Source organism: Cucurbita pepo, chromosome 18 (assembly GCF_057944985.1).
Source record: "Cucurbita pepo subsp. pepo isolate OVF chromosome 18, ASM5794498v1, whole genome shotgun sequence".
In the NCBI taxonomy this organism is placed as follows: Eukaryota; Viridiplantae; Streptophyta; class Magnoliopsida; order Cucurbitales; family Cucurbitaceae; genus Cucurbita; species Cucurbita pepo.
Window position 1 is genome coordinate 6,610,673 of NC_141815.1, and position 25,489 is coordinate 6,636,161.

General features: G+C 36.4%; 6 non-coding genes across 6 annotated transcripts; 5 read left to right on the forward strand and 1 right to left on the reverse strand.

Annotated features, from left to right (window-relative positions):
• Window positions 1-4,826: 4,826 nt before the first annotated feature.
• LOC111780758 (small nucleolar RNA Z247) lies at window positions 4,827-4,966 on the reverse strand. Its single transcript, XR_002812902.2, has one exon. It is a non-coding gene; the product is annotated as a small nucleolar RNA Z247 (small nucleolar RNA).
• Window positions 4,967-7,769: 2,803 nt separating this feature from the next.
• Window positions 7,770-7,843, forward strand: TRNAT-CGU (transfer RNA threonine (anticodon CGU)). The gene has a single exon. It is a non-coding gene; the product is annotated as a tRNA-Thr (tRNA).
• Window positions 7,844-13,356: 5,513 nt separating this feature from the next.
• Window positions 13,357-13,430, forward strand: TRNAT-AGU (transfer RNA threonine (anticodon AGU)). The gene has a single exon. It is a non-coding gene; the product is annotated as a tRNA-Thr (tRNA).
• Window positions 13,431-13,542: 112 nt separating this feature from the next.
• TRNAT-CGU (transfer RNA threonine (anticodon CGU)) lies at window positions 13,543-13,616 on the forward strand. The gene has a single exon. It is a non-coding gene; the product is annotated as a tRNA-Thr (tRNA).
• A 3,560-nt stretch (window positions 13,617-17,176) lies between these two features.
• TRNAT-CGU (transfer RNA threonine (anticodon CGU)) lies at window positions 17,177-17,250 on the forward strand. Its single transcript has one exon. It is a non-coding gene; the product is annotated as a tRNA-Thr (tRNA).
• Window positions 17,251-21,526: 4,276 nt separating this feature from the next.
• On the forward strand, window positions 21,527-21,600 carry TRNAT-CGU (transfer RNA threonine (anticodon CGU)). Its single transcript has one exon. It is a non-coding gene; the product is annotated as a tRNA-Thr (tRNA).
• Window positions 21,601-25,489: the final 3,889 nt, after the last annotated feature.

Here is a 25,489-nt window from a genome sequence, read left to right on the forward strand (position 1 = left end):
TATTAGTAATATGTGTGATCGAAGACCGAACCACGGAATATGTTACTTTTTCAATTGTATGCACTTTAGGTTGCTTGATTTTGTGCTTCAATCGAGTACCATACGGACGAGCAGGAAGTGCAGGATCTGTTGAAATAAAAGCTCGCTCTGGTACTAATGTGTTAAAATGACACACGCTACTGCGAAAGAGATGTCGAGAGGGGAGAGACAAGGAGACAAGGAATTCTGAAAAACTCTTTTTCTATTACACTATACTTAAATGAGACAACTCTGCTTGCTCTTCTTGCTCTTCTTGCTCTCTTTTTACAATGGAGAACAAACGGTTTTCTAAAGGCTAAAATTGACTATCCCATCTGACATCATTTCTCACCCATTATTAATGAAACAGTTATTGGCCTTTCATCTTTTCCCGCCTTTTTTTGCAACGACGTGGCCTTTCATCTTTTCTTGCCTTTTCTTGCAACGACTAAGTTTAAAAGCTCACTAAAATTAATAAAAAAATAAAACTACACTTTTCATTTAAGTTTATTCCAACAAAACTCCCCCATAAACTTAAATGCTATATTCAATGATTCCACGTGCGCTGTTTTTGTTGTCTCGAGCTCGGTCGTGGTTTCTTCAATTTCCTCTCCTTGTCCTCGAGCGACAAACTGAGCTTGTCCTTTTATGATGAGACTTCATTTGGAGTTCTCAAGAACAACCCATTTGAGACACCAACTCCTCATTTCTCTCGTTCTCAGCCACGCTCGACTCAGACGTCATAGCTTCGTTCAGTTTAATCAATTTCCTTCGCAAGTCCACAACTACATTATCAACTTTCATTTTTACTTCCTTCATTTCGGCTTTATCACTAGTGAGTATCTAATTCATGTGTCGTAAATTCACTACCTCCCGTTGGACTCGATTCAGGTTCACGTCGAGTGAGTGTCTCTGTTGAGTCAGCATCTCTATCTTTCTCCTCCCTCACTAGCTCGTCCACTAGAGCATCAATCTCCATTAACAAGCCATTATCTTTCTCCACACCTTCTTCAACTTTCTTCACAAGTTTAGAGATTACCTTCACATTCTCTTCCTTCTACTGTTTGAGATAGAGGAACTCTCACTCAGCTCAACAACTTTCTTCTCTGACCTTTTAACCTTCATTTCTAACTCTTTCTTTTCTTCTTCCATTTTCTCTTCCATTCTCATCCTCTTTCTTCTTTCTTCCTCAAATTTTCTTTCCAGCCATTGGAGCTCTCTCTCTTCGAGCTCGGGCTCTCTGTTATCCGGTTGTTCATCTTTCTTCGATTTTTTCATCTCCGCTATTAGGATTTCGCCACATCCGCTGCGCATCACCTCATTTCCAATAGTTTCCACCGCCTCACGATTATCACCATCGTCATTCGCGCCACCGTGTCCTTTTGTGTTCAGCTCTTCATTTTGGGCCATCAAGAGAATGCCTCTGTTTGTTCGTCATCCATGGCGAGGTTGATCGTTTCTTCAACCTTTTCCTCGGCTCGACAATCTCTTGCATAATGACCCATTCTTTCACAATTGTAACATTTGTCGAGTTACAATTATTTGCATAGTGGCCATAATTTTGACATTTGTAACACTTGATGTAACACCGGATGTTCGAATTATATCCTTGACTGCGTCCTTGATTGTGTCCTCTTCCACGCCAATTTGCCTTGCTCGACTATCTCTGATCCTTATAATTTTCTTCATTTCTGCTGTCTTGACCACCTCAACCATTCTCGCGACTTCCTCGACCTCCACCTTGAATATTTTGAGTGTAGAGTACCTTTTCATCCTTTATTGATGCTTTGGTTTGAAGTACTTGATCGAGTGTCTCCTCCTCCTTCTTCTTACGTTGTTCATGTGCCTCAAGAGAACCGGTGAGCTCGTCGACTATGAACTTCGCTAGGTCCTTTGACTCTTCTATCGCACATACAACATTCTCGAAGTTGTCGGTTAACGACCTCAAGATCTTCTCCACAACCCGCGTCTTGGGTAACATTTCTCTATTTCGATTTAGTTGATTTGTCACGGTTTGTACGCACGTAATGTTGTCAGATACATTTTCTGACTCCTTCATCTTCAAGCTCTCCAACTTGCCACGCAGAGTTTGGAGACGCACTTGCTTGACTCGGTCGGTTCCTTTGAACACCTTTTCTAAAGTGTCCCACGCTTCTTTTGAAGTAGTTGCCCTGGCAATCTTCTCAAAGCCCGACTTGTCAATAGCCCAGAACAACATGTATAATGCTGCCTTATCCTTTGATCGCAATTCTTTTAGCGCCTTGTTTTGCGCCGCCGTATAACCTGTGGTATCCTTTGGTTCTTCGACCACCTCCCATGCGTCTTGAGAACTGAGAAGAGCTTTCATTTGGATGTTCCAATTCTCGTAGTTCGTCTTCGTTAATTGTGGTAGCGCATTTGTCCAATCATATTCATCATCGGCTCTGATACCAATTTGTTGAAATAAAAGCTCGCTCTAATACTAATTTGTTAAAATAACACTCACGAGAGATGTCAAGAGGGGAGAGACAAGGAGACAAGGAATTATGAAAAACCCTTTTTCTATTACACTATACTTAAATGAGACAACTCTGCTTGCTCTAGTTTCTTCTTTTTATAGTAGAAAACAAACTAATTTATAGGTTTTCTAAAGGATAAAATTAGCTATCCATGCCATCATTTTCGAACCCACTATTCCTATTTAAGTTATTGGCCTCTCATTTTTTCTTTTGGCCTTTTCTTTCAACGACTGAGTTTCAAAGCTCACTACAATTAACAAAAAAAAATAAAACTACCCTTTTCATTTAAGTTTATTCCAACAGGATCTACAGCTGAGGGGACAACCGTACCAACCGTTGTGAGGGGAGCAGTCAGTGCTTGAACAGTCGATCCACCAACGATTGAGGACTCGATCGAGCGTTGTGCACTCTGAGGCAAGCCAGGAGACCGGTCCCGAGGATCAGAGCCCAGAGAATTCGAGTGGGGCCCAAGCGATGCAGGAATCGGATCTGCTGGCAGAGGATTTAAGGCCTCAATCATTGGCGAAACAACCGATGTCGATTCGCGCGGTAGCGACGCGGAGGATTGCAATCGCAATCACGAAGCTAATGTGGGCACCAAATTTTCTACATCCAAAGAGTTAGTAGGCACAAATATATGCATGTGATCATGCTCCAAATTAGTTTTGTTGTTACGCAAATGCAAGGTGCGCAAATCAGGGGCATTGTGTGTCGGTTGCAAGGTTGGAGAAGAATTGAGTTGGGCTCTCTTGAACGGAAAAACATTCTCATCAAATATGACGTCTCTAGAAATATAGACACGATCAGAATCAGTGTCAAGTCACTTATACCCTTTATGTAAAGAACTGTAGCCTAGGAAGACACATTCCTTGGATTGAAAAGAGAACTTTTGTTTGTTATAACGGCTAAGAGAATGCCAACAAGCACACCCAAAAAATTTTAATGAGTAATTTGGTGGGGTATAAAAAAGACGCTCTAAGGAGCATTTGTTATCGATGACATGAGTAGGAAAACGATTGATGAGATATGTGGTTGTAAGAAACACGTGATCCCAAAATTTAATAGTTACATCAGCATAAGTTAGAAAAGCTAGGCCAGACTCAACAATATGACGGTGCTTGCGTTCAACAGACCCATTTTGTTGATGCGTGTAAGGGCACGAAACACGATGAGCAATTCCAAGGGAACAAAAAAATGTGATGAATTTTATTATGATATTCCTCACCCCAATCAGACTGGACACACTTGATCTTAATATCTAGGAGGCACTTAACATGGGCTTGGAACTGCAAAAGTATACGAGGAGCTTCTGTACGATTATGCATCAAATAGATCCACGAAAATTTATTAAAATTATCAATGAAGCTTATATAATATTTAAAGCCCCCAACCGATGAAGGTGCATGATTTCAAACATTAGAAAAAATCAGTTCCAAAGGTGACGAAGACCGATGAAAAGAACTAGTGTATGGTAACTAGTGACTTTTTGCTAACTGACATACATTATAAACTCACAAAGGGGACTCACTAGCACACTAAATATTATTAAGATGCAAAATTGACTTTATTACTTGAGATGAAGGATGTCCAAGACGTGCACGCCATTGGGCGTGACTAATAAATCTGTTCACTAAAGCATGCTTGAGATCATCGACATTAGATGGCTTGATAAGATAGAGACCAGACTCACACCTCCAATCTAGAAGACTTTTCCTCGACCGTCAATCCTTAATAGAAAATTTTCAAGGATGGTATTCAAATAATACGTCATTATCACGAGAAAATTTATGAATGGAAAGATGTTTGGAAATTTTAGGCACATGAAAAATATTACGCAATGCAAGAGATCGAACAACAGTATTAATTGAAGAATGATGAGTATGCAAAATCCGCAAACCTGCTCTATTGCCGATTTGAACTTTTTCACCTTCATAGTAGCATTGACGCACAGTGAAACAATCCAGGTCACTGATGATATGATCAGTGGCGCATGTGTCACTGTACTAATTTGGATCAATCTTGTAGGAAGAAGTAGCTGCCAGTGCAACAGAAGGAGGTTCATCTTGATAGAACTCATCCATCCTATACCAGCAACGAATGACTGTATGCCGCACTTTGCCGCAAATCTAGTAGGAAGGACGAGCAGAAGGGTCACAAAGATCACCAGCAGGATGAGAGGGTGCGCTACCTCGAGAATGGCCACAACCACGATCCTCACGTCCACGGTTATTCTTCTGACCACCATGACCAACATAATTGGCCGAAGATCTAGGATTTAACTGAAGTTTAGCTTGGTGTTGTGGTTGGGGAGCTTCAAACGCCATTAGATGTGCAAACTCATCGTCAAACGTGACTGCTTCACTCTCGGTAGTCATCGAGGTGACGAAGGGATCATAGTCAGGGCCAAGACCAGATAGGAGATTTTCGGTCACGTCATCATCCCGCAAGGCAGAGCCGACGGCGGCCAGCCCTTTGATCTTGCGAAAATAATCTGCAGCAGATAGATCGCGTTTCTTGGATGTGGCGAGCTCAACACAGATCTGAACAATGCGAGCACGAGTTGATGACGAAAACATCCACTGTAGGGTATCCCACACCTCCTAGGACGTAATAGTGGCAACCACATCGCGAAGAATCTTCTCAGACATGGAGGAGAGAAGGCCGCTAAGAACTTGTTGATCTTGATCATACCACCGATCATAGGCCGAATTAGAGATCAGGTCATCACCAACAATGGTTGAGGAAGGGACCAGCCTGGCATGTGCGGCAATTGTGCCATTGAGGTAGCCCATAAGCTTCGTACTCCGTAGGTAGGGGAGGAGCTGGGTGTGTGACATATGATGAAGTTGTTCTTGGTGAGACGGATTGTGACAGCGTGGTGGAGAGGGATTGGGGCAAAGGTCAACGCCATGGTAGATGAGATCGTGTTGGAGATGGTGGATGGGTTTTGATTCCAGAGTCAGATTGGGGAGACAACTCCTTCAAGGCTTTGACTGACATTCCCAGGAAGACTTTTCCCACAGCACAGCGCATTCAATTGAAAATAGAGCACCATTTCACTCTAACAAGAGAGCGGATGCGTTGAGGAGACCAAGATTGAGGAGACCAAGATTGCAGGAGGAGGAGGAGGAAGAAGAAAGTATGGTAGACATTGTTAATGAATATACCTTGGCTCTAATACCATGTTAAGTTGAATTACTCAATGACCTCTATCGGTCACAACCTCATATATTTATATATAGGAGATGTGTATAATGAAGATTACATGCGTAGTTCTTGATCCACGACAACAAACTACAAAATCAGAGGACACAACTCTAATAATAGAGAATTCTCCTACTATGTATAGATATAACTTCTAAGTTTAATAGAATCAAACTCCATTTATTCTTACATGTTATAAAATTTGGGTGGATGATAATTTAGAGCTACGGTGTTTCCTTAATTTATTTTATTTTAACGCGCTAATTATGGCCATAAATTATATGAAGGGAATGAACTCTTCATCCATACAGCGGAAACATTGAGAACCGTTTTGATTTTATTAATAATCAAATAAAAGCAATAAATATGAGAGCAAGAATTCTACCTTTGTAGCTTCCAAGACTCCTTGAAGTATTCCAACAATGCAGAAGTTCTTCACATTCCACAAGATCTTCATTGCTATGATTTGAACACAAGTTCAAGGCTTGTGCGAGCCTTTTGAAAGAAAATTCCAAAGGGATTAGGAAAGGAGAGTTTCAAGAGAATTATCTGTAGAGGAAGTTTCATTCTTGAGAGAAAATGTGAGATCAGTGTTCTCTCGGATCAACCCAAGGGTCCAAAAAAAAGAATTAACTCTTTGATGAAGCGGGGTATTTGAACGCACTTTTGAAAGGTCAAACAAGAATTGACTTGCTACGAGTTTATGCTTTTCTTTTTTTTTTTTCATTCAATAACTATGGGATGAAACATCATACCATTGATCTTTAACATAATATTATGTATTTTATCGACTGAGTTATGCTCGAATTAATGATACTTCAATGATGTCGGATGATATAGAATTATGCAACTTTCTTCTCCTTGCAAATATGGTGGGGAAAAAAAATTACCCGTTCAATTTGATGAAATTGAAAGTTTATGATAACGGCCAAAATTGATTCTATATTTAATATCTATACGATTTTCTAAATTAAGGTTGATATAATAATTACTTGTGGACGTTCTCATTAAAATAAAGACGAAAAAATGATGGTAACAATTTGTAAAATAATGTAATATAATACGAGGATCCAATTAAACATTACCAAGAACCATATAGTTTATTCAAATATCAAAACATAAATAATAAAGTTATCATGGAATGAGAACCCTATTGGGGTCGTTGGGTCTCCAACCTAACCAACCTGAAATTTCAGAGTTATCCAAAGAATTTTTTCTATCCAACTCGAGTACCCTCCTACTTTTAATGTTATAGAAGTTATGTCATTAATTTTTTTAAATTAAAATAATAAATAAATATTTTTTAAAAGTTCATGGACTATCAAATAAACTTCAAGATAGAATTTACTTCGATAATATTGGATTAGGTTAGGGTTTATTTGATTTGGGTTGATCTTGTAAAGATAAATTAGTATTTTGCTTATTGTTCTCGTCTGTATAAAGATGTCTCTTTGGTTTGTATTTTATGATCCATTTCTATGTAGAATGTAAACCGTAGCAGTCTTTTGCATTCTCTTCTTCGTTTTCCTTATTAAAGTTTTCATGGTATCAGAGTCCTAAGATATGGTTGCTTGGATGTTTCTTCATTTGGTGATTTTAGTAAGTGGGAGGTTTAGGGTCAACTCTGAATTTAGAGCATTGCATTATACAAACACAATTTTAATCCTAGTTGTTTTTTCCTTACCTTCACTCACAAAGTTAACATGGTTACAGAGTGTTTGAGTATTTGTTTATTTGTTGTTTCAAAGTTCGCTACGTCCTCTTCTATAAGTGGCCCTTGTAGCTCAGTTTGTTAGAGCACTTGTTTCGTAAGAGAGAGGTCTTGAGTTCATCTCTCTATAAGAGCATAGGCCATATCTTCATTATAGAGTGTTCGAGTATTTGTTTATTTGTTGTTTCAAAGTTCGATACGTCCTCTTTGACAAGTAGCTCTTGTAGCTCAGTTGGTTAGAGTACTTGTTTTATAAGCAGAGTACGATGAGCATAGGCCATATCTTCATATTTGTTTATTTGTTGTTTCAAAGTTCGATACATCCTCTTTTTCAAGTGGCTCTTGTAGCTCAGTTGGTTAGAGCACTTGTTTCGTAAGCGAGAGGTCTTGAGTTCAACTCTCAACAAGAGCATAGGCTATATCTTCTTAAATATAATTTTACGTCATAATGACATCAAACTGAAGACATTGTTTTTTTTTTTTTTAATTTCATTTGGATATAAAGCTGAAGACATTGTTTTTTGAAAAAAAAAAAAAAAACAAGTAATGTAAAAAATTACGAAATGGGCTCTTATCATAACTGCGGCATAAGTTTGTCTTTTATTACCTCATCAATAACGAACATAAGTTTGTTGTTTATTACCTCATCAATAACGAATACAAGGGAAAGAAAGGAAAAACATCTTTTATTACCTCATCAATAACGAATACAAGGGAAAGAAAGGAAAAACAACTCTGAAATAAATGTTCTATACTAACCTATGATTTATTAATGCCATTACAATTCAACCTATACTTATGATGCAAACGGGAATCGAACCTATACTAACCTATACTATGAATGCAAATGAAATTCAACCTATACTAACCTATACTACAAATGGAAAACAACTATCATTTGCATATGCCACGATTTCGGGATGGGTGATGCTGCCGATGGTCTCACATGGGTGCCTTGCCTTTATCCGAAAATGTGGTAGCACGAGGCTTGAGTATTTCTAGAATACTCAGTAAGTGACCCCCTTTCGGGGTTATGCAACAATCACATGCGTACTTAATCGAGTATAACAGTCTAGCATACAATTTAATGACATGTGTGAATCCACGGCCACGTGCCAACATACAACATACAACGCGTAACATACGACGGGTGAGCCACTTACTTGGTAGACCTTAGCCGAAGTACTCCCTGAAATATAAATGTAAGCTCCTAGCTCCTCGTATACATCCTACGCTTCTGTTGGTGGTTGATTCCTATTGGATCATTTGACACATTCATTAGTATTTCACAAACATAATCAATTTCCATCTTGAATTTGTGAAATACAGCCTTAAAATGATCTATTTTACCTTAAATGGGTCGAAATCAAGTCAGGGAGGGTCGAAATGGTGCAAAACGCGTCGGAAATGGGTTTTCCGAGCCGAATATGCCGCTGGAGTCGAGAAGCCGCCGCTGAGTTGATTAAGTCACCTTAGCCGAGGGATGTCGCACTGCGGACGTGCCATGTGGCAAAACTAGAGGGTAATGCGTGTGCAGCGGCCTCGGGTTGAGGCGCGGGTTGTCGAGAAGGTCGAACTCTGGTCGCAAATTCTGGTTGTGATGGGCTGCAAGATTTTGATTGCAGTGGGCTGGCCTAAACTCTGTTGTTGGGCCGCGGTTTGTTTCGGTGGGCCGAGGGTTGAATTGTTGGGCCGAGAAGGTTTTGGATCACGAGTCGGAGATCAAGACGAACTTCGTCTTCCTCACCTGATTGCCAGAGAGTTTTTTCCGGTGACTCTCTCCCTCTCCTCAGTCACATCATTCCGACGTCCTTTTTCCTTCGTTTCTGAGTCTCCTCCTCCCCCTAATCTCGTTTATGGTGTTTGTTTGGTTCGTAAGGGCCTAACACTCTCGGATCTAAGAGGGTCCAAAAACCCGACGTTCTGTCTTCCTTCCCCGACGGTGTACGACGTGTAAACAACGTCGAAATCTATCCCTGGTGTGTAAAGGTCTTTGGGATTGTTTTCGTGGTGTAGACCAGAGGTTTTGAAGTCGATTTCGTATGGTTTGACTTTGCCGGGGCGTCGTCGGTTTCTTCCTCAAACTCTCACGTTTTTTTGTTTTCTTCCTTGCAGGCGGTTTGGCTGAGGGTCGGGGTCTGTTATTGTCGTGACCCCCGAAGTTTGGCGAGGCTCATGGGTCATATGAGAACGAAGTTTTCGGTCTCGTCAATGACCGCAGATTTTTTTTTTTCTTTTCTATTTATCTGATCCGTTACAGGACATTATAGACTTATCGATATAAGCTCCCATACAAAACTAATTCATTAAACTCTTTAATTAATCAATTTGTATTCATTAACTATAGGTCTCCACTATAGACCTGTAGTTGCACTCTTATATACTGTATGACAAGTTATGTTCGTTGATATGATCATTACAAGCAACTCAATCATTTACGAGTTGTTCGTAATTACAGCTTGGGCAAAAGTCCATTTTACCCCTATAATTACATCTTTCACCTTAAGTATCATTGATTCTCTGATGTACAATTTTTTTATGAGAGGGTGGGACCACATTGTTCAAGTCCCGAAATTAGTACTTAAGAAAACAACTCATCTACTTTCCTCACATGAAAATGAATGAATCTCATCTCGTGATATTATGTTTCTAGCTTTGTATTTGGTCAAGTTCTCAAAATGGCAAACATATTGAATGAGCTACAAGAGTCATTCTCACTCGTGCAAACGAAAGGATAAATACTCGCAAGCAAGAGTTCATAACTCATTCAGGATTAAAATCGAGTCACATATGATCATCATGAGAAATATTAATCTTCTCAATTAAGGAATTTATAAAAAGAGATTAAATATTTCTTAATTCAATCTTATACAAACTCTTTCTATAGATTCTTGACGAAAAAGTTTAAAAAAATTTTAAAAATCATTATTCTTTCTTTTTTAAATCTTATGAAACTTGTAATAAGAATAAGTTCTTTCATTGCCTTAGGGCGATTTTATTTTTTTAATAAATAATTATGGTGTGGAACCTCCTATCCTTGATCTCTAGGTTTAAATTTTACAATGATATTTAAAAAAAAAATTATTTTAGTTATTCATCCTTGAAGTGGTTTCAAAATAATATTTCATTAATTTTCTTTTTTAGGTCTAATTCATCATCATAGTTCATTCAAATATCAAAACATAAATGATAAAGTTATCGTGGTTTCAGAACCTTATTCGAGCTGTTATGTCTCCAACTTAACCAACGTAAAATTTAAGGTTGGTCCAAAGGATTTTTTCGACCCAACCTGAGTACACTCAAAATTAAAGTTATCATGGTATTAGAACCTTAAAAGTTATGTCATTAATTTATTAAATTGAAATAATAAATCCGCTAGTAAATATTGTCATCTTTGGGTTTTCCTTTTCGGGCTTCCCCTTAAGGCTTTAAAACGCGTCGAGAAGGTTTCCACCCTTATAAAGGATATTTTGTTCTCCTCCCCAATCAACGTGGGACATCACAATAAATAACTATCTTTTTTTTAAGTATAAGGACTATAAAATTGTTGGGTTTTATGTCCAAACACTCATAGTTTGTAAACAAAAAAACAGATTCTATTTTCAATAAAGTTATTATTGTTGTTTATTCAGTAAAGATTGTTATTGAATAAAATAAACTTTACGATTATTAATCTAAATCCAATAAACTAAGAATACTCTGACTATAGTATGATTACTTGAACTATATGTAGAGACATAAGAGTGGATCAAGTTCAAGTATATAGTCAAAATGATTTATAGTATGGGGATAAGGCTGAGTACCTTATCCTAGGGACACTGTGGATGCGGCCCACTTTTGTATATGACATAAACAATGTGATCACTAAATTGTACATGTGGAGACATGTGAGTGGGGGTGTCCTATGCAATGAGTATTGCATAAGATCGGACCATGAAGAAAATCACTCTCACTTTATAATGTCGTTTACTATTGAGACTGATTTTTTTTTTTTCATTCGATAACTTAGGTAACTCGATTTTAATCCTGAGCTAACCATGAACTCCTGTTTATTCGGAATTATCCTTAGATTTGCATGGGTGAGAGTGGCTCTAGTTCGCCGACTCAATAGGCCTCCCATTTCAGGGGTAAGACTGGGTGAATGGCTGCGGACGTGGGGTGCAAGATGGAATTCACTCCTACCCACTTTTAGGGATAGAAGAGAGGTAGTTTCCTTAAGCACTGACTCCAGGTCTTGAACAAGGGGCCCCACCCTCTCATTGGCCTGAGAGGGATTCGGTTTACTAGTTGGACCACAAACCAATTGTTCATTAGAGAATCAGTGAGACATAAGGAACAAGAAGTAACTTCAGGGGTAAAACGGTAAATTGACCCAGCTCTAGTTACGAACAACCTGTGAAGGATCGACTTACTAATCATAATTATATCAAATGGACAGAAATATATCTATAGTGAGGGGAGTGCAACTACTAGGCTATAGTGGAGTGTCCTAGTAGTTAACGAATGTTGGTTAATGAGTTTAACCGGTTAATCTTGGATCGTTGGAGCCCATGATCTATAGGTCCATTAGGTCCCTCTGCTAGCTCATCTCGGACTAAACCATAGAACAGTGTGACGAGTGAGTTCGAAGTGTTCGAATTCAAATTAGGGAATATGCGCTACATGTATACGATATATTTAACCGCATTTTTGTTTTATTTACGAATTAAACAAAAAGAGAGAATCTGAGATATTTAAATAAGATTTAAATATCTTAATCAAATATGTGTCGGAATTGATTGGGATTGACATTTGAATTAATATTAAATATTAATTAAATAGTTTAATTAATCATTTAATATTACTTTAATTTGAAATTAATTATTCAAATTAATTGTTGAATCAAAATGACTTCATTTAATGGAAAAATCCATGTGTTGAGTTAGTGGAATTTTGAGGTGTCAAAATTTGGTTTAACCAAACTTGCATGCTTCACAAATAAACCCCACAAGTTTGAGTGGAATTTTGAGTGTCAAAATTTGGTGATCTCAAATTTGCATGAACATGCAAACATGACTCTATCAATAGAGTGATCATGGTACATGGAAGGTCTTCCTTAGAAAAAAACTTGGAGAAAAACCTCTCATAAACTCTCTCTTCATATATACTAAATCCCTCCCAAGTGTAGTCACTCACCGGATTCCACAATCCTGTTCTAAGGCTGGAGAATAGTGAAGAAGACACTAGTGGTGGTTCGAAACCAGTTCGTGAAGAAAAAGAAACTTGAGGGACAAAAGGTTAGTATTCAAACTCATTAAGTTTTAATGCTTTTGAACATGCTAGCTAATTTACTATAATTGATGTACTTAGAGTACCTAAGATCCAAATTGCTTCCGCATTTGTTATATTAATACCATAAAAAATGAACTTCGAAATCAATAATCAAAATAGAATTTACTTCAAGAGCATTATTTACCATTTATAAAGTACGTTCAACGTTTGATACATCCTCTTCTTCGAGTGACTTTTGTAGCTCAGTTGGTTAGAGCACCTGTTTAGTAAGTGGGAGGTCTTGCATTCAACTCTCAACAAGAGCATTGTTTTAGTTTATAAATCTAATAAATGGATTATTTACCGTTAATGAAGTACATAACTAAGGTATAACATTAATTTTATTTAGTAATTAATTTTTTTTGTTTATTTGTCGTTCAACGTTCGATACATCCTCTTCTTCAAGTGGCTCTTGTAGCTTAGTTGGTTAGAGCACTTGTTTAGTAAGTGGGAGGTCTTGAGTTCAACTCTCAACAAAAGCATTGTTTTTGTTTATAAATCTAATGAATGGATTATTTACCGTTTATTAACTAAGGTATAACATTATTTTATTTAGTAATTAATTTTTTTTGTTTCTTTGTCATTGAACGTTCGATACATCCTCTTCTTCAAGTGGCTCTTGTAGCTCAGTTGGTTAGAGCACCCGTTTAGTAAGCAGGAGGTCTTGAGTTCAACTCTCAACAAGAGCATTATTTACCATTTATAAAGTACATAACTAAGGTATAACATTAAATTTATTTAGTAATTAATTTTTTTTGTTTATTTTTCGTTGAACGTTCGATACATCCTCTTCTTCAAGTTGCTCTTGTAGCTCAGTTGGTTAGAGCACTTGTTTCGTAAGCAAGAGGTCTTGAGTTCAACTCTCAACAAGAGCATTGCTTTCAATTCATATGTCCTTAGATATATTTTGTCAATATTTGACTATCTTATTTGGCTCGATATTATCCTTATATTAATATTCTTATGCACATTTCTTATATGGAAAGGAGTAACAGCATATCTCACGTGTTTTGACGTTGGATTCCATCGTTACATAATTAACATTATGAATACATGAACATCATAAGGGCATGTAAATGTGGTCTTCTCATGAACATCATAAGGGCATGTAATTTGGTTGAATCTTGAATAACCATTTATAATGTGACTTTCCATACAAACATAATAATATAATTTCTGAATCCAATCCATCCTTCTAATCAAGCATAAAAAAGAAACACATGAATCACGTAGTTCATATCAAAACATAATAAAGTTATCATGGTATCAGAGCTTTATTCGGGTTGCTGGGTGTAATGACCCTAAATTTTCATATACTTAGAGTCATTACTAACGTCTCATGCTCATCTATAATGCGAAAATATAACTCTTACACGAACATCATTTATAATGTAAACTTCGAAAAATGCTTAAAACAACTTTTCTCTGGAAAACACATCCATGGTCTTACGTGTTTAAATACGAAATACTGAAATTTAGAGAAAATAAAAAAAAATACAAAATAATTTAAAACAATGAAATGCAAAACAACCTATTCTAACTTAAGACTAGGAATTTAAATATGAGTCTACCCTATGATGCACGTGCCACAGTCTCCACCCGTGATGCCGCCGCCCTCTGTACAAATGCGCCGTACCTTTACCTGAAAAATGATGTGGCACACGGCCTGAGTATTTCGAAAAATACTCCGTAAGTGGCCCCACTAAAGGGGGCCATGCAAACACATGCAATGATGATTTAGGGACCTATCTCTAATCATCATAAGGGTGGCCTCTAATCTCGGACAAATTAGATGTGTAGTACTTTCCTACACACGATTCACACGTGCGAGTGTGAATCCCAAGGGCGCTCGCACACCCCCTAGACCCTCTGGTCAAGCTAATCTGTATGTGACATCCGAAGGTCAGCGGAACCTCATAGTGTCATACGCCCATGAACACCCTCATCTGTGCACATTCGCACTCATCATCATACTGTGCGCGTCCACACTCATCATCTCTAGGGGAAGTAGCTCTATGCTTATGACCATACAATATGCATGAGGTCCCTCTAAATCCATCATAATGTCTCTTCTGACACAACCCTCTAGTCTCATCTCTTTGTTACTCTAGGTAACACGTACTCGTGGGTATTTATATTAATATTATTTTCATGCTCTTAGGGTTGTGTCCTATGTTGATCTAACGACATGATGCAATATATCACTCATCATCATATAACATGCTCAATAAGAAAAACATCATCATATTAAGGTAAACGTCACGCAATCATCATACTCATCATATTGCCATAAAGTGCATCAAGCGTATCAATTACGCATTCATCAAAATAGATAAATACTACGCACATCATCAAGCATCATAACTCATACATCATCCTACACTCGTACATCATCATATACTAGTATACGACATCATACGATACAGCTCATACATCGTCATAACTCATACATCGTCACATACTATCATACGACACAATTCATACATCATCATAATTCATACAATTTTTAGCCTATTATATAGTAAGGTCACTTACCTAATTACCTTAAGTTGTTACCACGAATTTATCCTTAATGAAAATTTGATTCTGTCCTTTGAAATCCAAATCAACCTATGTGAGTTCATGACATTAGTTTCAAGTTCGAACTTCTATAAAATTATTTCTCTAATTTACATGAGCCCATGTGTTAAACATCATGGGAACAATAGATGCTTTGCAAGAATAAAGTTTTAAATGTTTATTTATGTTGGTTATAATTTCATTTTCATGCCATCCATTTAAAACTCTTTTAACATTTACCCTATATTTTCTTTACGTGTTTCTTCTCTTTTTATTTTAATTATGTTCATAATTATTTTGGACAATTTTAATAGATTTATAATCAATTCCATATCTCCCATTTTTTACCTCCATGTATTTCATCTGTTTTTTTACCAATCTTCCTTTTCTTTGTTAAACTTTTCCTTTTCATCTCTGTACCTACCCTGCTAATTTTTTTCCACAAAATCTTCCATTATCCCTGTATTTACTTCCTATCTTCTCTTTTTTTTTTCTTCTGTATTTCTATAACCTAACATCCTAATTAAAATTGAATAACTAGATAAAGGAGAAGGAAATCGATCTGATTTCTTGTAATACAATTGGATATATGAAAAGGAGATCCGAACAATGACTGACCGTAATAACAAAGCAAGATCTAAATAATAAAGTAAGATCGTACTAACAAAGCAAGATCTCTGGCCAATGAAATCTCCCGGATTTGTCTCTCCAATTAAATCTCGTGCTATTTTGTAGATCTTGTTGTTGGTATTTTTTTTTTTTTTTTTAATTGTTGGGGGAACCACCTATGCATCCTAGATTCTGAATTTTGACTGACGAGTTTGTTGAGGACAAACACTTGGGAGAGGAAGGACGAGTTAGTTGAGGAGAGATAGTTGGGAGAGGGAGGAGGGGGAGTAGAGAGTAGTTCGGGGGAAAATTATTATTTTTATTATTTAATTATTAATTATTATCATTATTTTTTGTACGGTTGTTACATGGGTCTGTTAACAGGATATTTAATACTAAATTATAGTTTACCATATATATCATATTTGATATTTTATTATAGGTAAATATCAAAATATTTGTCTTTTTATCCTTACCTATCTTCCTATTTATACTTTCACGTGGTGGATTAGACAAACATTCTCAAGGTCTCCAACCTAACTAACCTGAAATTTTAGGATTGGCCCAAAGGATTTTTCCAACCCAACCCGAGTACCCTCCAACTTTTTTCCATAATAAAGTTATCATGGTATCAGAACCTTAAGGTATTGGTGGTTTGGGAGTTCGCTCGTTTGATAAATTTGGAGTTGACACGTTTTTACTTTCAAGTAGCTCTTAAAGCACGTTATTTTTATTTTGGTGCCTAAACTATCAAAATATTTATTTTAGGTTGAACTTTAAAGTTTTTTGTTTAATTATTTTTATCTTTTTACTTTTTAAAAGGCCTAAATATCAAATAAATATTTTTAAAAGTTAAAATATTATAAAATAAACTTAAAAATAAGTAATGAAGATAGAATTTACTTCGATAATATTGTCTTTGATTTGTATTTTATGATCCAATTCTATATACAATATAAACTGTAGCATTCTCTTTCATGTTTTCCTTATTAAAGTTTTCATGGTTTCAAAATCCTACGATATGGTTGCTTAGGTGTTTATTCGTTTCCAGATTCTAGAATTGGTATGTTTATACTTTCAAGTAGCTCTTGTTAGCTCAGTTGGTTAGGGCACTTGTTTAGTACACGGGAGGTCATTGAGTTCAACGCTCAATGAGAACATTGTTTCCTTCAATAATATAAGAAATGGTTTTACATACAATTTTAATCCTAGTTGCCTTTTTGTTTATTTGTCGTTTCAATGTTCGATACATCTTCTTTTTCAAGTTGCTCTTGTAGCTCAGTTGGTTAGAGCACTTGTTTCGTAAGCGAGAGGTCTTGAGTTCAACTCTCAACAAGAGCATAGGTGGTTATAAATAATGTTGGATCAAACTATTGATATAATCATTACAAGCAACTCAATCCTTTACGAGTTATTTGTATGTGAAAATGCCTTATGGCGATTTTATTTTTTTATGTTTTTTTTTTATTCAATAATTATGGTGTGGAACATCCTACCATTGATCTTTAGGTTTAAATTCTACCATAAACTTTAGAATATGTTTTAATTATGTAATGACATTTTTAACATTTTTATTTTAGTTATAGATCCTTGAAATGGTTTCAAAATAATATTTCATTAATTTCTTTTTTTAAATGAGATTGAAAAACATTAAATTCAAATGTGAAACGGAGTAATATAATTTGGAGATCCAATTTATCATTGTTAGGTCATGGAGCCTGAGGCTTGTTTATATGTTAGTCAATGGTTATACATAAGTTATATATGGTAAATGACATATAAAGTAAATTGTCATAAATAAATATAGTGTATATCGGTAAAGCTATATATGTAGATAGTTATATATATAATAGTTATATCTGTAAAGCTATATATAGTAAGCTAAACTATATATATCTATATATATATTTAGAGCTTTGAAATGTAATTCCTATATTTTATGTATTCTCTTGCTTACATATTTGGAGTCTTCCATTCAAATTCTTTAGCCAATATTTTCCTTGCATTTTTTTTATTCCGTTATTTGTGTTCATCTAGATCGAGTATGTGTGTTGCTGTGCGATCCTAACAACTGGTATCAGAGCTAGGCGAAATTCACCACGATCTATGAAGATGAAAAGTTCAAAGATTGTAATTGAGTGATTCGATGGATCCGATTTCGGTTTCTGGAAGATGCAAATTGAAGATTATCTGTACCAGAAAGATCTTCACAAACCCCTGTTGGGGGTGAAGCCGGATACCATGACCATCGAGTAGTGGAAGCTCAAAGATCGACAAGCCTTAGGGCTAATCCGGTTGACGCTATCCAGAAACGTGCATTCAACATCATTAAGGAGAAGACAACGTCAGATCTGTTGAAGGCGCTGTCGAATATGTACGAAAAATCGTCGGCTATGAACAAGGTGTAATTGATGCAAAAATTGTTCAATCTACAGATGTCTAAAGATGGATCTGTTGTTGATAATATAAATGAATTCAATATGATCGTAAGTCAACTAAGTTCGGTAGAAATTAATTTCGAGGATGAAATTAAAGCATTGATTTTGATGTCATCTTTACCCGAGTCGTGGGATACTGTTGTTGCTGCAATCAGCAATTCCCGAGGGTCTGATAAATTGAAGTTTGATGAAATTCGAGATGTAGTTCTCAGCGAAAGTATTCGCAAACAAGAAATTAGAAATTCAACTAGTAGTGCTCTCAGTGTTGACCAACAGGGAAGAAGTAAAGCGAAGGGTCCAAACAAAGGGCGATCAAAATCAAAGAGCCGAGAAAAATCTCCAAATAGACCAAACATAACGTGTTTGAATTGTGGAGAAAAGGATCACTTTCGGACAGATTGTACAAGACCAAAGAGAAAGCATAATCACAAATTTGAAGATGATGATGGTTCTATAAATTCAGTATAAGACATTGGGGATGCTCTAGTCCTCAGTGTGGACAATTCGATTGAATCCTGGATTTTGGATTCATGTGTAACTTTTCATTCGTCTCCAAATAAAGAGTTGTTCCGGAATTTCAAGTCTAGAAATTTCGAGAGGTGTATCTTGCTGACAACAAAGATTTAGAGATTAAAGAAGCAGGGGATGTCTACAGAAAAAACTCCAGCAGGAAATCAGTAGACATTAAAGGATGTCAGATATATTCCTCGTCTCAAGAAGAACCTGATCTCTATTGGTCAGTTGGACAGCATAGGTTATGCAACAGAGTTAGGGAAGAGTTCATGGAAGATTATGAAGGGTGCTATGGTGGTAGCACGTGGCATAAAATCTAGAACTTTATACACCACTGCAAAGGGTGTATGAACATGGCTGTTGTTGCTGAGAGTACTTCAAATTCAAGTCTATGGCACAATATGAAGAGAGTGTTTGTGAGAGGTTTTTCTCAAGGGTTTTCCCCCAAGAAGACCTTCCATGTACCATGATCACTCTATTTATAGAGTCATGTTTGCATGTTCATGCAAATTTGAGATCACCAAATTTTGACACCTCAAAAGTCCACTAACATTGATTTTTCCATTAAATGAAGTCAACATTTTGACTTTCTTCATTTTAATTCAACAATTAATTTGAATAATTAATTTCAAATTAGAGTAATATTAAATGATTAATTAAACTATTTAATTAATATTTAATATTAACTCAAAAGCCAATCTCAATCAATTCGGACACATATTTGACTAAAATATTTAAATCTTATTTAAATATCTCAAATTCTCTCTTTTTGTTTAATTCGTAAATAAAACAAAAATGCGGTTAAATATATCGTATATATGTAGCGCATATGCCCTAATTTGAATTTGAACACTTTGAAATCACTCGTCACACTGTTCTATTGTTTAGTCCGATATGAGCTAGTAGAGGGACCTAATGGACCTATAGATCATGGGCTCCAACGATCCAAGATTAACCGATTAAACTCATTAACCTTGTTAATCAACAACACTCGTTAGCCTAGTAGTTGCACTCCCCTCACTATAGATATATTTCTGTCCATTTGATATAACCACTATAGCCTAGTAAGTCGATCCTTCACAGGTTGTTCGTAACTAGAGCTGGGCCAGTCAGCTGTTTTACCCCAGAAGTTACTATTTGTTCCTTATGTCCCACTGATCCTCTTATGAATAATTGGTTTGTGGTCCAACCAGTAAATCGAATCCCTCTCAGGCCAATGAGTGGGTGGGGCCCCTTGTTCAAGACCTGGAGTAAGTACTTAAGGGAACTACCTCTCTTCTATCCCTAAAAGTGGGTAAGAGCGAATTCCATCTTGCACCCCATGTCCCCAGCTATTCACCCAGTCTTACCCCTGAAATGGGAGGCTTATCGAGTCGGCGAACTCGAGCCACTCTCACCCATGCAAATTTAAGGATAATTCCGAATAAACAAGAGTTCATGGTTAGCTTAGGATTAAGATCGAGTTACCTAGGTCATCGAATGAAAAGAAAATCAGTATCAACAGTAAACAACATTATAAAGTGAGAGTGATTTTCTTCATGGTCCGATCTTATGCAATACAAATTGCATAGGACGCCCCCACTCACATGTCTCCACATGTACAATTTAGTGATCACATTGTTTATATCATATACAAAAGTGGGCCGCATCCACAGTGTCCCCAGAATAAGGTACTCAGCCTTATCCTTATACTATAGATCATTTTGACTATATACTTGAACTTGATCCACTCTTATGTCTCTACATATAGTTCAAGTAATCGTACTAATAGCCAGAGTGTTCTTAGTTTATTGGATTTAGCTATCATTTAAAGACAAAACACAGAAGGCGATACCATTTCACTTGCAGGTTAGTGAAAGATGATGATGTGTTCGAAGAAGATAGAGGGTGCAAAAAATTCAGCGAACATGTTGACAAAATGTGTTGATGTTGGAATATTGAGGTTGTGCAAAGCTTCAATTGGTATGGTGCAGTGAAGATACTCAAGGTCGTTTGAGAATGAAATTCTTGGTTGACTAGATCAGTCTCATGCTTATTTATAGCTTAGTCAACGGTTATACATAGTCAAACTATATATATTAAATGACATATAAAGTAAATTGTCATAAATAGTAAATAGCTATGTATAGTAAAAAACTATATCCGGTAAAGCTATATATGGTAGATAGTTATATATCCCTACTGCAGAGCTTTGAAAATGTAGTTATATATCCCTCCGGCGGCAGAGCCTTAAAAATGTACTTTCTATATTCTATGTATTCTCTCTTACTTTACATCACTACAAATCCTTTAGCCGATATTCTCCTTGCATTTTCTCTATCCTGTTCTTTGTGTTCATCTTGATCGAGTGTGTGCCTTGTTGTGCGATCCTAACAATCATCATAGTTCATACACATATCAAAACATAATAATAAAGTTATCAGAACCTTATTCGACCTACTGGGTCTCTAAGTTAACCAACCTGAAATTTCAAAGTTGGTCCAAAGAATTTTTTTACCCAACTCGAGTATGCTCCTACTTTTTTTTATAATAAAGTAAGGATGGTATCAAAACATTGAAGTATTGGTTGTTTAGGAATTTGTTCATTTAACACTAATTTGATGTAGTAATTAATTTTTTTTTGTTTATTTGTCGTTTCAACGTTCGAACATTCTCTTCTTTAAGTGGCTCTTGTAGCTCAGTTGGTTAGAGCACTTGTTTCGTAAGCGAGAGGTCTTGACTTCAACTCTCAACAAGAGCATTGCTATCAATATATACTAATATTCCTAGAGCACAAAGTTGCATGGAAAGGAGTAACTCCCTGGTTCAAATTATCCCTCTTTTCAGTAGCTCAGTTGGTTAGAGCACTCAATCTTTAACACCATTTACTTGCTTAATGACTTGAGCCCTTACGATTTACATGAGCTCTATCATCCTAGCTTAATTAATAACTTTCAATACATATTTTTACATATCTTTACATAGAGGTACGTATTTACATGAATGGAATATGTCAGGGAACATATTCCATTCACGGATTTAATTTTTTTTTTTTTTAATTAGTTTAACGACTATTCAGTCATTGAGATGATAATATCTACAAAGGTGGTTGTGAATCCAAAAATGGATCATTGAGATCATAGATCGTGTCTTCATCTTCTTCCTCTATAATAGAAGGAGAAGATGTTGAACCGACTGATGTGGCTTCTTGAAGAAGCTTTTGAAAATCAGCTTCCGAAGTTGTCTGGGCTAATGCGGCGAGTAGCCTCGACTTTGAATTAAGGAATTCAGAGGTCTTCTTCTTGGATAAATCCTAAATCCTGAAGGTGGCCATTCTCAGATAGCCAGACCTTTACCGCTTTGATGTCTGCGTGGGTATAAGTATATTTATCCCACCATTTGATTTTGATAATTTTGAAGACCTGTTTTATTTGGTCTTCGGTCTCTTTAATTTGAAAATTCCAAGTTAAAATCCAAGAAATTTGAAAATATACGCAAAAGCGCATGGTCAATGGAAATGGGATTTTGAATATGTTTTGAACAAAATAGTGGAACGATTCTTGGATTGGAACTGGAAATATATCTTTGGCTGATCCAAAGATTTTCCACAATTTGATGAACCAAAATGGGTAATGAATTTTATGAGCATTTTGGCAGAATTGAATGAACCATGAATGCTCGTAATTTTGATACCAAATGACATTGAACCATGTCATCTGATAGTCTCTGTATGAGTAAGAATGAGGAACAAAAGGTTTTGAGAATGTCTTTTCCGTGTATGGGTCTTGATTCCAATACGTCGGATTCATGACTTTAAAAATTTTTAATTTTGAATACGCGATTTTCGAAGGATCATCGCGACTCGGAATATGAGTAATTTCGACGGACTTTGTGTCGACTAGAATGAATTCATAAAACCTTCTGGTTTTATGAAGATCTTCTGGGATATAAAAGAATCCCGATGGATAGGCCTTCTTAACGACTTCGCCGATTTTCGGGTCGTCGTATTCTGGTTCTACCAGAGCTTCTGGTATAGACACAGATTTTTGAAAATAGGTTTTGATTTCAGGAACTGGAGAAAAACGAACGGGAACAACCGCGTCCGAGTAAGTCGAGGGGACAGAAGGTCCCTTTGAAGTGGAAGAGACAGTGGGTCTCGATGGAGTAACGGCAGATGGCCGTGTTGAAGAGGCTGAAGGCCTCGTCGGAGTGATAACCTCCGCCTGTTTTTGAGAAAGCTTTGCTTTAGATCTGGTCACCAATGTGAAGCCAGAATCCATTGCATAGCTATCGGATGTCATTGGAGCAGGTGTGCTTGAAGAAGCATTGGGCTTCTTCCCTTTTTCTATCACTTTCTTTCCGGTCATTGCTGGGAGATGGAGATGGGTTAGGGAGAATTTTTCTTTGAGAGTAAGAACTCTCTTGAGAGGTAATCTGCCAAGGGGTTTTCGATCCCTTTTATAGGTAAAATCTGAAAGTCGAAGCAAGATAAAATGGCTTGCCATCTAGCAAAAATTTGTTTAGACACAAGATTCTTGACATCTTTTTCTAAAACAAATTTAGATGCCCTTGAGTCGGTTTTGATAACAAAACTTTTGTTAATCAAATCACTTTGAAATTTTTGTACACAAAGTACTATTGAAAGTATTTCTTTCTTTACTGTTGAGTAATTTTTTTGAGTAGAATTCCATATTCCAGAATGGAAACGGACAATGGATTCTTTCTTGTCAAGGGACTGTTTTAGGATTCCTCCATATCCAATATCGGATGCGTCGGTCTCCACTATTAAACTAGCCCTTGGGTTTATCAGCGATAAACACGGAATTGACTTGACAAGGGATTTGATTTTTTGGATTGTTTTGGTATGTTCTTCAGTCCAGGGCTTTGGATTCTTTTTGAGTCTCTAAAAAAGTGGCTTGCAGATGGGTCTGATATTTTGAAGGAAATCAGACACATAATTGAGACATCCCAAAAATCTTTGTAGTTGGGTCTTATCTGTAATTTGATCTGGAAAGTTTGAGGCAAACTCAATGGACCTTTGAATGGGTTTTATTAGACCCAAATGAATTTCAAATCCCAGAAAACGGATTTTTGTTTGAAAAAGTTTAATTTTGGGTTTAGACACAACTAAACCGTTTCTTTTGACTGTCGTAAAAAATGTTTGAAGATGCTTAAAGTGTTGATCGATGTTTTGAGAAAAAATTAGAACATCGTCAATATAAACAATTGAAAAGTCTTGAAAAGGATTGAAAATATCATTCATAATCTTTTGAAATTCGGATGGAGCGTTTTTTAGCCCAAATGGCATAACGTTCCATTCGTATTGTCCACAAGGGACATTAAAAGCCGTTTTGTACTTGTCTTTGTCTGAAATCTGGATTTGCCAAAATCCTGATTTCATGTCAAATTTTGAAAATATTTTTGCATTTGAAATTCTTTGCATTAAATCTGATTTATTTGGAATTGGATATCTAATCCATTCCAAAATCTTATTTAAGGGTTTGTAGTTAATTACCAGTCGCGGGACTCCACGTTCCTTTTCTGCCTGGTTGTTGACGTAAAAAGCCGCACATGACCAGGGGCTCTTTGATGGTCTAATAAGGCCTTTCTGCAAAAGATCATTAATTTCTGCTTTGCAGAATGTTAGTAATTCTTTATTCATTTGAATAGGTCGGGCTTTCGTAGGAATATTTTTCTCCTCGAAAGCTTTGATATAAGGAAGATCAACTATATGTTGTTTCCTATTCCAAAAGGCATTTGGGATATTTGAACAGACTTCTTTTTCTAATTGAGTTTGTAAAGTTTTGATTTTAAACTGGAGCTTTGTTTTGAATTTGTTCTTCTATTCTTTTGAATGAAATTTCTTCTTTCAAAAAAGAAATTTGTTTTTCTTTATAATTTAATACATTTATTGATTGAATAATTGTAGTCTTTTGAAGGTTATTTATTTCGCTAATCATTATGAGGAAAGAAAGTTAAATTTTATCTTCTTTCCTAAGGTTTTTGATTCTAACCCTTTTTCAGTTATTCTAAAAGGATATAATTGAGTAATGAAAGGAGTACCTAGGATTAGTTCTTGTCCTAAGTCTTTTACTAGAAGGAAGGAATTTACGAAGCAAATTCCATCATTGCAAACATGAACTTTTGATAGTTTGTAATTAATTTTGAGTTTGTTGTTGTTAGCATCTCTAAGGCCCTCAGTAGTTTTTTCAAAATACTTTGTAGGTATTAGGCCTTCTTGAATGCAATTTTGATCGGCTCCAGTATCTATGAGAGCCTTTAGTGTGATTTTGAAATCATAAATTTTTAAGGTAACGAGAGCGTACCATTTTTGAAATTGAGAAGTGGTGATGGCTCCAACGAAGGAACTTTGAAAATCTTCTTCATCCAGGTTCGGTTGCGCCGTTTCCTTTTGTGCTGGCAGCCTTTCCTGAAGATTGAGAATTTCTTGACGAAGCGTATAGGATTCTGACCTGGTTTCAGATCTTAGCGCCTGTACTTCTTGTTTGAGATTATTAATCTCTCTTCGTAAATCTTGAGTAGTGAGTTCCCTCGGTTTTTCAAATCTTTGGAGAACAGATTGGAGTCTGTAGGGATTTCTTTCTTCTCTTTCAGTTGGCTTAGAGATTGTCATGGCATCCCTAAGTCGT